Here is a 12917-nt window from a genome sequence, read left to right as displayed (position 1 = left end):
AATTGTTGGCCTTCTGGAAAGTATATGTGCATTTACTGTACATGTACTCAGTACTTGATAGGGGCTCATTTTGCTTTAATTACTGCCTCAATTCGCCGTGGCATAGAGGTGATCAGTTTGTGTCACTGCTGAGGTGGTATGGAAGCCCAGGTTTCTTTGACAGTGGCCTTCACCTCATAGTTTCTCTCTGGGGTTCAGGTCTGATAAGTTTGCTAGCCAGTCAAGCACACCAACACCATGGTCATTTAACCAACTTTTGGTGCTTTTGACAGTGTGGGCAGGTGCCAAATCCTGCTGGAAAATTGAATCAGCATCTTCAAAAAGCTGGTCAGCAGAAGGAAGCATGAAGTGCTCCAGAAATTCTTTGGTAAACGGGTGCAGTGACTCTGGTTTTCAAAAGACACAATGGATCAACACCAGCAGATGACATTGCACCCCAAATCATCACAGACTGGAAACTTAACACTGGACTTCAAGCAACTTGGGCTAAGAGCTTCTCCACCCTTCCTCCAGACTCTAGGACCGTGGTTTCCAAATGAAATACAAAACTTGCTCTCATCTGAAAAGAGGACTTTGGACCACTGGGCAACAGGTCCAGTTCTTCTTCTTCTTAGCCCAGGTAAGACGCCTCTGACGTTGTCTGTGGTTCAGGAGTGACTTAACAAGAGGAATACGACAACTGTAGCCGAATCATTGACACATCTGTGTGTGGTGGCTCTTGATGCCTTGACCCCAGCCTCAGTTCATTTCTTTTGAAGTTCACTTAAATTCTTGAATCGATTTTGCTTGACAATCTTCATAAGGCTGCGGTTCTCTCGGTTGGTTGTGCACCTTTTCTTCCACACTTTTTCCTTCTACTCAACTTTCTGTAAACATGCTTGGATACAGCACTCTGTGAACAGCCAGCTTCTTTGGCAATGAATGTTTGTGGCTTACCCTCCTTGTGAAGGGTGTCAGTGATTGTCTTCTGGACAACTGTCAGACCAGCAGTCTTCCCCATGATTGTGTAGCCTAGTGAACCAAACTGAGAGACCATTTTGAAGGCTCAGGAAACCTTTGCAGGTGTTTTGAGTTGATTAGCTGACTGGCATGTCACCATATTCTAATTTGTTGAGATAGTGAATTGGTTGGTTTTTGTTAAATGTGAGCCAAAATCATCACAATTAAAAGAACCAAATACTTAAACTACTTCAGTCTGTGTGTATTGAATTTATTTAATAAACGAGTTTCACAATTTGAGTTGAATTACTGAAATAAATTAACTTTTCCACAACATTCTTATTTATTGAGAGGCACCTATATATATATAGTTCGAGTTCGAGTCCTTCCCAATCCTGTCTCTCTCTGTCTCTCTCTCTCTCTCTCTATTTCTCTCTCCAACTTCACTTCCAGCCTGAATACTGTCCTATCATAATGAAAGTAAAAACTTTAATTTTAATAAATATTATTATATTATATAAATTATATATTATTTATTATTAGTGCTGTCAAACGATTAATCGCGATTAATCACATCCAAAATAAAAGTTTTTGTTTACATTATATATGTATATGTACTGTGTATATAAATACACACACATACAGTATACATTTTGTTTATACATTTATGTTTTCATATTCTTATATTTTATGTTATGTATAAATATATCTAATATATAGACATAACATACTTTTCTTAAATATACACATGCATGTGTTTATATATACTTTATAAATATACACAGCTTACACAAATATTATGTAAACAAAAACTTTATTTTGCATGCGATTAAGCATTTGACAGCAATATTTATTATATAAATATTATATATAATATTTATTAATATCTCCACCAATTAAGCTTTTCCCCATAATTTATATTGTCTTTCACTATTTTAACTTAGCATTTTTTATTGTATTTTATTGTTTCGCAATGCTGAAACAATGCTGAAATTGCTTTGGGAATAATACATTGTACAAATATTTGCCATGCCAATAAACCACCATAAAAACTAAAAACTGAAGCCATGTACAGAAATATCATGACCTATGATATAACTAGTTTAAAAGGTCAAGACCTCTAAGGTGGGACAGGCATTTGATGTGTCTAAAACTAGCTATATTTCATGCAGTGTTAATGACATTGAATTTTTTGTAGTTTTGTATGCAACATTTAATAGTTAAATACATTCAGATTAAAAAAAAGTTTAACTAAAACATTTTTTAAATCTTTATTTTAATTAAAAAAGTAGTATTTGTGAAACATGTAATGTTACATCATTATGTACTATATTCGCAGAGAAGTGTCATCCCTTTTCAGTTTACACTGTAGCAACTGTATCAGCTGCAGAAAAGCAGCAGGTAACTTCACATACACATGATATCCCAATAAAACAAGTGAGACAGCAGTTAGTTAAATGCAGTATAATTAGGTGCATGTTCATTATACAGAGATTATTTAGGATAAGAGCACAGCGACACATATTGGCGTTAAACGAGCATCAACACAAACAGAACTGGAAACATAGGTTACAGATCTTATGCAACATAATCAACATTATTACATCTGTTTAACTTCTTTAATGAAAAAAAGATCAAGATCAATGAGAAAAATATCAAAGAAGGCATTGAATAGATGCTTTTTTTAGTACACACATACTACGTACATTACAAATATAAATATTTTGTCCTTGTGACCATCTTTAAACCCTTTTACAATCCTTAGCAGGGATCCATGAGAGGAACTGGCACTCCCTCAATATTTCATCGCCAAGTTCAGTGGAGGTGTCATTTATGTCAAGATCATTTATGATGGATTGATCTCTTACAACAGAGTAAATTCATTTATAAAACGTAACTCGTCTGGATTTCAAGATCATGTAGCTATGAGCCATTATTATATAAGGAAAGGTTGGGAGGCATAATGTGTCAATTCCTCTTTGTGTTCTACATTCCAAAACACTGGATTTTCTTTTATAATTAAGTGGGACAGCACTTAATAACAGCCCTACATTTAAAACCAGTGATTTCTCTAATGGGAAATGTACTGACACCCAGACCAGTCGTCCATCGGATCTTCCTAGCCTCTTCGTCTAAACACTTTCAGTCTGTATCCATCAGAGCAGATCAAAGCGTATGGGGAAAAAGCGATCCAGGGAGACTTGCTGCTCTGCCTGCACATAAAAGTGAGTGTGAAGCAGGGTGATGTTTCTCGAGTTCATTCAAAAGTCACATGTATTTTAAGGAGAGTCGTTCAGTTCTTGCTCAGTCCCAGCTAGATTTGAGGTGGATGAGAGAGGGTGGGGTAATGGGTAGGTTTACATTGTGTTGGCATTTCCAAGGCAGCCTGGAGTGAGAAAAACATTGTTTGGTTTGATTGGTGACAAACTGTATCTTAAAAGATGGACAATGCAATTACAAAAACATATTATTACTTAACAATAGGACTGAGTAATATTTATAAAATGACCAATATAGCTGTGAAAAATAAATGCACACACAAACACACATATATGTATACAATAATATATAAATACTGTATATTTAAATTTGTTAAGTAGATTTACAATATTGAACGCAAAAAGTTAAATACTGTTAAGAAATCAAGAGCATGTTTTTACAGTTTCTAAATGAAATAAGGAAAACAATATTTTTAATAACTCTCCTTTAAATGCACCAGTAAAACAAAACAGATCGAGCAGTAATGTTTACCTATACAACATAATTCAATATATTTTTTTCTTAAAACATTTTAAGGTACTCTACCATTTAAAAGTTTGGGATCAGTAAGTTTTTTTTTATGAAAGAAATGAATACTTTTAATTAGCAAGGATGCATTAAGTTGATCAAAAGTGAGAGTAAATGTATTTATAATGTTACAAATGATTTCTAATGCAAATAAGTGCTGTTCTTTAGAACCTTCTAATCACCAAAGAATCCTGAAAAAATAATGCATTACGGATTTCTCAAAAATATTAAGCAGAACTTTTTAAAATTGATAATAATAATAACCATAACAAAAATAAATCAAATTCTAAAGCATATCAAAATAAAATATATTATTGTTAATTGTATTATTATTTCACAATTACAATATTTTAATCAAATGAATGCATCCTTGGTGAACACGAGAGCTCTTTCATATTTTGTCAAATTTTTTTAATAGTAGTTTATGTAAAATGCCACGTAGGGATTTTCGACATACAATTTGTGAATGACAATACAAATGAACCACTGAATTGATTAATTTAATTAAGCCAGTTGATGGCCAAATTAAAGTCTCTGTGACATTCAGTTCTGTGGGCAGCAAAATCGTGGTAAATATGTTGTGAATATCTGATATACCGTCCCGCTTCTTTGCTCACCTGTCCAGGTTTAGCCCTTCCTCTTAGATTCCTCTCCCCTCCCACCCATTCCCCCCCCCCCGCTTCTGCCTCCCTCCCTCCCTCCCTCCCTCCCTCCTCGTGGTGTGCTGTTGGCTAGCTGTGGCTCTGAGGAGCAATGCTGGAGCAGTCAGTCACCAGCAGCCCGACTGTGACCGGAGGGCTGGAAACAGGAGTGGCTACGCCCACTGACGCCACTGAACTGCTGCTGCTGCTGATGGGGCAAGGAACATTGGGGTCTGTCTGGTTTGTGTGCGTGGCCATGTGACCCTGCAGCTGTGTGGGTGTCTTGCAGTGTACCCCGCACAGCTGGCATAACAGCACCCCGCCTGGGCCTGAGCCACGGCCGACCCCACTGTCCTTCCACTCTTGCCCATGGTGCTTCTGAGCGTGGACACGCAGGTACGTCAGTGTGGTGAAACCTATAACGAACAAGAGGGATTTTTATGAAAAGCATTATTGTTTTATTGTTACTTTTGTAGTGCTGTAAATTATTCAGGGAAGCTTTCTAACATGATACATTATTAAATTCCTAAATTTAAAACTTAACAACAGCTCCCAAAATATGCAGATCAACTGTTATTTGTTTAAAATCCCATGATATAGAATTGAACATTTGTGAATCTTTTATATTATTTTTTAAAAGTCATTTGGGACTACAGTGGCTGCAGAGTACGTTTTTGATTCACTAAAAAGAATCAGCTCATTAGAATCATTTGTTTGTAAATGGAATTATGCTGAAGGAGTAAGAAGTAAAATGATTCATAGAAATGATTCCTTCACTATTGTTCAGTGATGGTGCTCGGTCTACAGAGACATAGTAAAAGATTAATAATTAATTAACATAAGTTATAGTCTGAAATAAATGTGAGACAATAAATAGTCAACATGTGTTTCTGAGATGTCACTGGCTGCATCATATAGCACAAGGAGAATAATCCAATTCTCATTTTTATTTAGTCATTTATTTGAAAAGACTCTCTAAAATTATTGGTCTGAATTAAAATAATTAACAAATTATTTGCCATATTTGTCAGAACAGCTGTTGAATTTTTATCTTACTTCTGATATCTGTTTATACTGCTGTTCAAAATTTGTGGTTAGTAAGATGATTCTTTCTTTCTTTCTTTCTTTCTTTCTTTCACTAGGAAACAATAAATGTTCAAAATGTATTAGTTGCCACAAAAATATAAAACACACACACACATATATAATAATAAAAAGCACAACTGTTTGTAATACTGCTTTCAATAATAAATGTTTCTAGAGCAGCAAATCATCATATTATAATGATTTCTGAAGGATCATGTGACACTGAAGACTGGAGTAATGATGCTGAAAATTCAGCTTTGCAATCACAGGAATAAATTACATTTTACAATATATTTAAATAGAAAACAGTTATTTTAAATTACGATATTTCACAATATTACCATTTTTACTAAACTGATGACTTGGTACATAGATTAAAAAAGGGTAATAGATGATCAGAAGAACAGCTATGCTTTTCAAACCACAGATAAAATAATCAATGATACTCACTGCGGTTGCAGAGGTGACAGACGTGATGCTGTGATTGGTTATGCACCCTCATGTGATCTGTGATGTAAGCAGGGGAGAGAAGTTTGCCACAGATGTGGCAGGGAACCTTGTCCTCGTGTCTGATCATATGAGCTCGTAACCGGTCTTTCGTAGCGAATGCGGATTCGCATGTCTGCACAAACAAACAACACGGTTCATCAAACACTCTCTTTCTATTGCGATCTGCCTTCATCACACACATCATGACTCATCCTCGTCTCACACACTGCCAGACACATATGGCTGCAGCCCACATACACGTACATCAGCACACATATGATCACAAATGCACATACAAGAACACATAATTCAGTTTAATAAACAGCCAAAACACACAATGCAGAATGATTTACAAGAATGATCAGGACTATATTCTAGGTATTGACTGTAGTATTATGCAGTTGATTATCATAGAAAATAATGGTAAGATGTTTGTTTTTTTAAAGAAGTTTCTTATACTTATCAAGGCTGCATTTATTTGATCAAAAATACACTAAAAAAATAGTTAGTATGTGTGTTATATTTTTTTTATTTTTATTTTAGGTTTTTTAAAAGGTGTGTATCTATATATTTTAGTGTGTTGTGGAAGTTTTTTTTTTTTTTTTTTTTTACTATATTTTGTGAATGGTGTATTAAATAAATTCAATGCCCACAGACTGAAGAGGTTTAAGTGTTTGGTTCTTGTAATTGTGATGATTTTGGCTCACATTTAACATAAACCCACCATTTCATTATTTCAACAAATTAGAATACTTCATAAGACAAATAAAAAAACATTTTTAGTGAATTTTTGGAATTATGGAATGTATGTTCATTTACTGTACATGTACTCAATACTTGTTTAGGGCTCCTTTGCTTTAATTACTGCCTCAATTCGGCATGGCATGTAGGTGATCAGTTTGTGGCACTGCTGAGGTGGTATGGAAGCTCAGGTTTCTTTGACAGTGGCCTTCAGCTCATCTGCATTTTTTGGTCTCTAGTTTCTCATTTTCTTCTTGACAATACTCCATAGATTCTCTCTGGGGTTCAGGTCTGGTGAGTTTGCTGGGCAGTCAAGCACACCAGCACCATGGTCATTTAACCAACTTTTGGTGCTTTTGGCAGTGTGGGCAGGTGCCAAATCCTGCTGGAAAATGAAATCAGCATCTTCAAAAAGCTGCTCAGCAGAAGGAAGCATGAAGTGCTCCAAAATTTCTTGGTAAACGTTTGCCGTGACTTTGGTTTTCAAAAAACACAATGGACCAACACCAGCTGATGACATTGCACCCCAAATCATCACAGACTGGAAACTTAACACTGGACTTCAAGCAACTTGGGCTATGAGCTTCTCCACCCTTCCTCCAGACTCTAGGATCTTGGTTTCCAAATGAAATACAAAACTTGCTCTCGTCTGAAAAGAGGACTTTGGACCACTGTGCAACAGTCCAGTTCTTCTCTTTAACCCAGGTAAAACGCCTCTGACGTTGTCTGTGGTTCAGGAGTGCCTTAACAAGAGGAATACGACAACTGTAGCCAAATTCCTCGACACGTCTGTGCGTGGTGGCTCTTGATGCCTTGACCCGAGCCTCAGTTCATTCCTTGTGAAGTTCACTCAAATTCTTGAATCGATTTTGCTTGACAATCCTCATAAGGCTGTGGTTCTCTCGGTTGGTTGTGCATCTTTTTCTTCCACACTTTTTCCTTCCACTCAACTTTCTGTTAACATGCTTGGATACAGCACTCTGTGAACAGCCAGCTTCTTTTTGGCAATGAATGTTTGTGGCTTACCCTCCTTGTGAAGGGAATTGGTGGGTTTTTGTTAAATGTGAGCCAAAATCCTCACAATTAAAAGAACCAAAAACTTAAACTACTTCAGTCTGTGTGCACTGAATTTATTTAATACATGAGTTTCACAATTTGAGTTGAATTACCCCCACATTCAAATTTTTTGAGATGCACCTGTATATTTGAAGATGTAATTTAGTCCTGTGGTACAAATCTGAATTTTCAGCATCATTACTCCTGTCTTCAGTGTCACATGATCCTTCAGAAATCTTTCTAATATGACGATTTGATGCTCAAACAACATATATTATTATTCTGCGATGAATAGAAAGTTAATGCATCCATGCTGAATAATAATAATAAAAAAGTAATTAAATTTTAATTAAAAATTCATTTCTTTAAAAAAAATCTTACCTCAAATGTTTGAGCAGTAGTATGTATACTATAGCAAAAGCATTAATATAAAAAAATGTTGGTCTTTTTTCCAATAAAGGCTGCCATTTTTAATCATGTATATTTGCTAAAGTATAATTTCAAGCAGATGGCCACAAAGCTAATAAAAAGTTGGAAAAAGCATTTTACATGCATGCATTTTTCAACAAAAATGTTTCATATTTGAGGTCTAAGGCCTTGTCCACACTAAAAAATTTTCGTTTGAAAACACATATTTTTCTATCCGTTTTGGCCTTCTGTCCACACAGCGTTTTTAATCAAGGAAAACAGAGCTTTTTGAAAACGCTCTCCAAAGTGAATAAATTTGAAAACGCCGTTTTCGCGTTGTGGTGTGGACTGTGAAAACTGAGGCTTCTGAAAACGATGACACAAGTTTAGTCATGTGACGCATGTTATACCAATAGATATCCGTGTTTATACTGGTATTGTGCATGTGATGTGCTATGCATGCACATTCACACTATTGCTACAGATGTGTTACACTGTACACTCTTCATATCACAATCCTGCAAAGATGAAAGCAAATTTACTCGCGATCGCTATTTGCGGAAAAACATGTGGCCAGTTGCGTTTTAGATCAGCCATTACAATCATGACTGTGTGCGGACCGGGATGCGTCAGTTAATAGTGAGTTATTTTCATAAATAAAATAATCCTGTCAGAAGAACTGCATGAAAACATATCATGTCTGTTCTGTGTGTCTCATCTGCAGTGAGCTTTTTCGAGGCTTACGCATGTGCAGAAAGCAAATTTAACGTTTTCTGGTGACACTTTTGGAAAACGCTTGAAAATGCTAGTGTGGACGGAGAGCGTTTAAAAATGCATCCGGATTAATGCAGACGTAGCCAAAATGATTGTAATGAAATGCTTTGCCTTGGGTTTTACATTCTAAGGCACAAGGTCAAATTATTTCCAATGGTAATCAACGGCACTTCAAATCACACAGAGCATGCAGGAAAAACTAACATTAATGATAAATGAGCAAGAAAACGGGAGAGTTTACAGAGAAACTAGAAGAGTATGATTACCGGACATTTGAAGGGTCTCTCTGTGGAGTGCACCTGTCGCACATGACTGTTAAGATGGTCAGGCCTGGAGAAGACAGAGACAGGGCTCAAACAACAAACACAATATGTACAAAAACACAAGAATTAATAGGGACCCATCTCCATGTGAACTAGATCTGCCTCTGTCTGTAGCATCAAGGCTCCTTTAAAACAGCAGGACACGGTTTGTACAGTTGTGTTCAATAATTACTGTAGGAGATGCTTTCACACAAACTATGTATATATTATACCATTATACAAATCTTTACTGTCACTTTCAATCAACTTAATGCACTCTTAAAAAATAAAGGTAATAATGTCATAAAAAAGGTAGTTTATATAAAGTATATAAAATATGCATTACTTCTTCATTTAAAATTTTGCTGCTAAATTATTTCTTATTACCTCAGGGCCTCATGAGTTTTACTACAAGCTTGACTGGACTGCATATGGATGTAGATGTGTCTAAATATATATTACACAGATAAATACAGACAGAAGGTCACTTATTCCTCATCTAACCCATTTTCAGTCTCAAATTAGTAATTAGGGCATCTCTCCATAGCTTTTAGTGAAATGACAACATTCAGTCCTCCTGCACTGTCAGAACTACAGTATAATGCTCACGGTTGAAGCCTGCTGTGAATCGGCCTGATAAACAGCTTGTTCTTGTTTATACCAAGCGTGCATGTGTTTATAGAAAGAAACCATTAAAAATTCATGTCCTCATAATCTCAGAGCCCTCATGGATAAAGTGTGTTTTTTTGGTGTGTACAGGTGTGCTGGTTTTTTTTTTATTGTGGTGAGAAGTTGGCGCAGTGCGGACACACATATGGTTTCTCCACTCCTCCCTGGTGTGACCGAACATGATAACTCATCCGATCCTTTCTCTTAAACCGCTGTTGGCAGATCGGACAGGAGTACGGCTTCTCATCCGAATGGGACAGGCGATGCCGGTTAAGATGGTACACGTCCCTGAACGCTTTCCCGCATGCCTCACAAGCATGGTTCTTCCTGACCGGATTGGGGTTAGGGTTGGGATTAGGATTGGGTGTCGGATTGATGGGTAATGGGTTTGTTATTGGGATAGATATTTGGATCGGGGTGGGATTATTTAGGTTATCGTTCATGTTGGTATTTGGGGCAGCCTGAAAAACAATGTCGGACAGAATGTCAGATTTTATGATCTTGAGTTTTTCCGTCGTTAGTGACACAAACAAAGCAAATCTCTCTGGGGGTAAACCATGTTCATTGTTTACTGACCTACTAACCAACTGACTGTACGTGTTCAACAAATGAGGTGAGAGCAGGTATGAGACCACGTTACACAACTGTTGTTAGCCTGATTTTGGCAGAGTCTTGGGAATTGGATGGTTTGAAAACTGACTGCAACTACTTTAGTTCATTATGGGGAGAGCAGGCATATGGAGAAAATAATCACGAAATTATGGTAAATGACACTTTCCATAAATAGTTTCTGGTTTTCCCATTACTGTTTTAAAATCACACGTATCATGTTTTTGTGTTGCCAGAACTAGGAGATTTGTTTGACAAACCTAATCAGCTATTTAACCCTTAAGGCTGGAATACATTTTAAAACAGGCAATGGCTGAGGAGCTCACCCTACCAGACATTCAAATCTTTACAAACACAACAAACTCACAGAGAAACATGCACCACGTTGCTAGGAGATTACATCACAAATTGAAACAATGTGTTCTAAAAACAGCTCAAAATATCAGACATGTTTTATATCTGGGCAAAAGTCATGTTGTGTACTGCAGACTTTAGATACTGCATGAAAAAATTAAAAAATGCAATAAATAAATTTAGTAATTATCCATAATCACAAAGTATTTGTTCCAAGCCAGCTTTATTTAAATCTGCAACGTTTTTACTTACTCTGGCAGTGTTTTAATTATTATTATTATTTTACGATTAATATAAAAATAAAATAATCTATATATGTATTTCTAGGATGGATCTATATATACACGTACACAAATATTTTCAATAAATGTTAAATATTAAATTTAATTGTTATTTAAACTTAAATTTTTTATTACTAAAAATAAAGGCATGATAACATATCAAGGTTTTAAACTGTAATCAGATTAATTAAAACAATTTGCAAAAAAAAAAAAAACTTGGTTGATGGTCAACTTTTTTCTGTTGGACTGAACATTTGTTGATGGTCAACTTTTTCTGATGTTTGTGTGTGTGTGTGTGTGTGTGTGTGTGTGTGTGTGTGTATACACTTGTGTGTGTGTGTGTGGGATCAGAATGATTTTTAATGTTTTTTTAAGTCTCTTATGCTCATCAAGGTTGCATTTCTTTGATAAAAAATATCTGTATTATTATGAAATATAATTGGAATTTAAAATAATGATTTATTATTTTTGGTTTATTATTTTAATATACTTTAAAACATAATTTATTTCTATGATGCAAAGCTGAATTTTTCAGCATCATTACTCCAGACTTCAGTGTCACATGATCCTTCAGAAATCAGTCTAATAATATGATGATTTATCATCAATATTTGAAACAGTTAAAAAATAAAAAACAACTTTTTATTCATCAAAAAAAAAAATCAATCCTTTAAAAAGTATCACAGGTTTCAAAAAAAAATACTTTTTTTTTATTTTAAAGTAAATTCAATATTTTAAATTGCAATAATATTTCATAATATAACTATTTTTTTTCTATTTTTGATCAAAAAAGTGACTGACCTGAACCATTGTCCCAGTAACCACCACTGCAGTAGGGAGGGGCTGGTTCACTGTCATGGCGACCGTTGCCGGGGCGATAGAGAGAGCCACCGTCTCTACCTGCTGATTGCTGATTGGGGAAGGCTGGGCCATGGGGTCGATCGCCGTTGTGTATGGAGGCAGGTATAGACAGCTGGAGGAGAGAAAGGGGGATGGTCTGCCTCTCCATACGTTCTCCGGCCCTTGCTTCCATCTATTTTCTCTCTAGCGGCTCTGTCCTTCATCTTCACTCCAGTGTGGACGGACTGGTGACGCCGCAGGTTGTAACTGTTATTAAACTGCTTGTTACATATGGAGCAGATGTGTGCAGGTCGGGCCGGGCGCGGCCGAGTGACTGGCTTCACTGGGAAAGAGAAAAAGAGAGAGATGCTGTTCATACACAGGTGTGGTCTATACTCAAGAAACACGCTATGCTGTGTATTAAAAAAGTTTCTATGTAAAAGCTTGAAAGCAGCAATTACAATGAGATGTGAAATTTCATGTTTTCTTTATCTTTTTAAAAACTTACTGACAAAAACAGGAAATGTTTTAGCACTAATGCCATCACAATAATGTGCCAAAAATGCACATTAGTTATGAAAACCTACGCTTTATCTGTGTGTTTAGGGGGTCTATTCTATTACCATTAGAGAACTAAGCACGTTTTATTGCTATTCTCAGGACTACATGAAATGCATAAAAAATGGCCCAATTTGCTTTGGTCCCGGAAATGTTTTTACCCTTGGGATTTGAAAAAGATTATTAAGCACAGACTTCTAAGCAGCTCCAACATGAATCACATCATAAAAAACCTTTGAATACACGAAGGTTTTGAAAAGTTGGAGAAAAAAGACGATGATATTAGACTGTGTATGTCTGTGATCAGCTACTCAATGAACCCACACATCATTATAAATTGATAGGAAACAGTCAAATGTGTAAATATAGAGTAGCTTGAAAGA

At 35.9% G+C, this 12917-nt stretch overlaps 1 long non-coding RNA gene and 1 pseudogene across 1 annotated transcript; both read right to left on the bottom strand.

Annotated features, from left to right (window-relative positions):
- Nucleotides 1-2388: 2388 nt before the first annotated feature.
- LOC122136572 lies at nucleotides 2389-4418 on the bottom strand. Its single transcript, XR_006154237.1, has 2 exons — nucleotides 4344-4418; nucleotides 2389-3325 (listed from the first exon to the last, which is right to left on the bottom strand). It is a non-coding gene; the product is annotated as an uncharacterized LOC122136572 (long non-coding RNA).
- Nucleotides 4419-4433: 15 nt separating this feature from the next.
- Nucleotides 4434-12169, bottom strand: LOC122136805 (annotated as a pseudogene).
- Between the last annotated feature and the right edge of the window lie 748 nt (nucleotides 12170-12917).

Source organism: Cyprinus carpio, chromosome B3 (genome assembly GCF_018340385.1).
Source record: "Cyprinus carpio isolate SPL01 chromosome B3, ASM1834038v1, whole genome shotgun sequence".
In the NCBI taxonomy this organism is placed as follows: domain Eukaryota; kingdom Metazoa; phylum Chordata; class Actinopteri; order Cypriniformes; family Cyprinidae; genus Cyprinus; species Cyprinus carpio.
The sequence above is the reverse complement of the archived record's forward strand: the minus strand, read 5'-3'. Positions and strand labels throughout refer to the sequence as shown.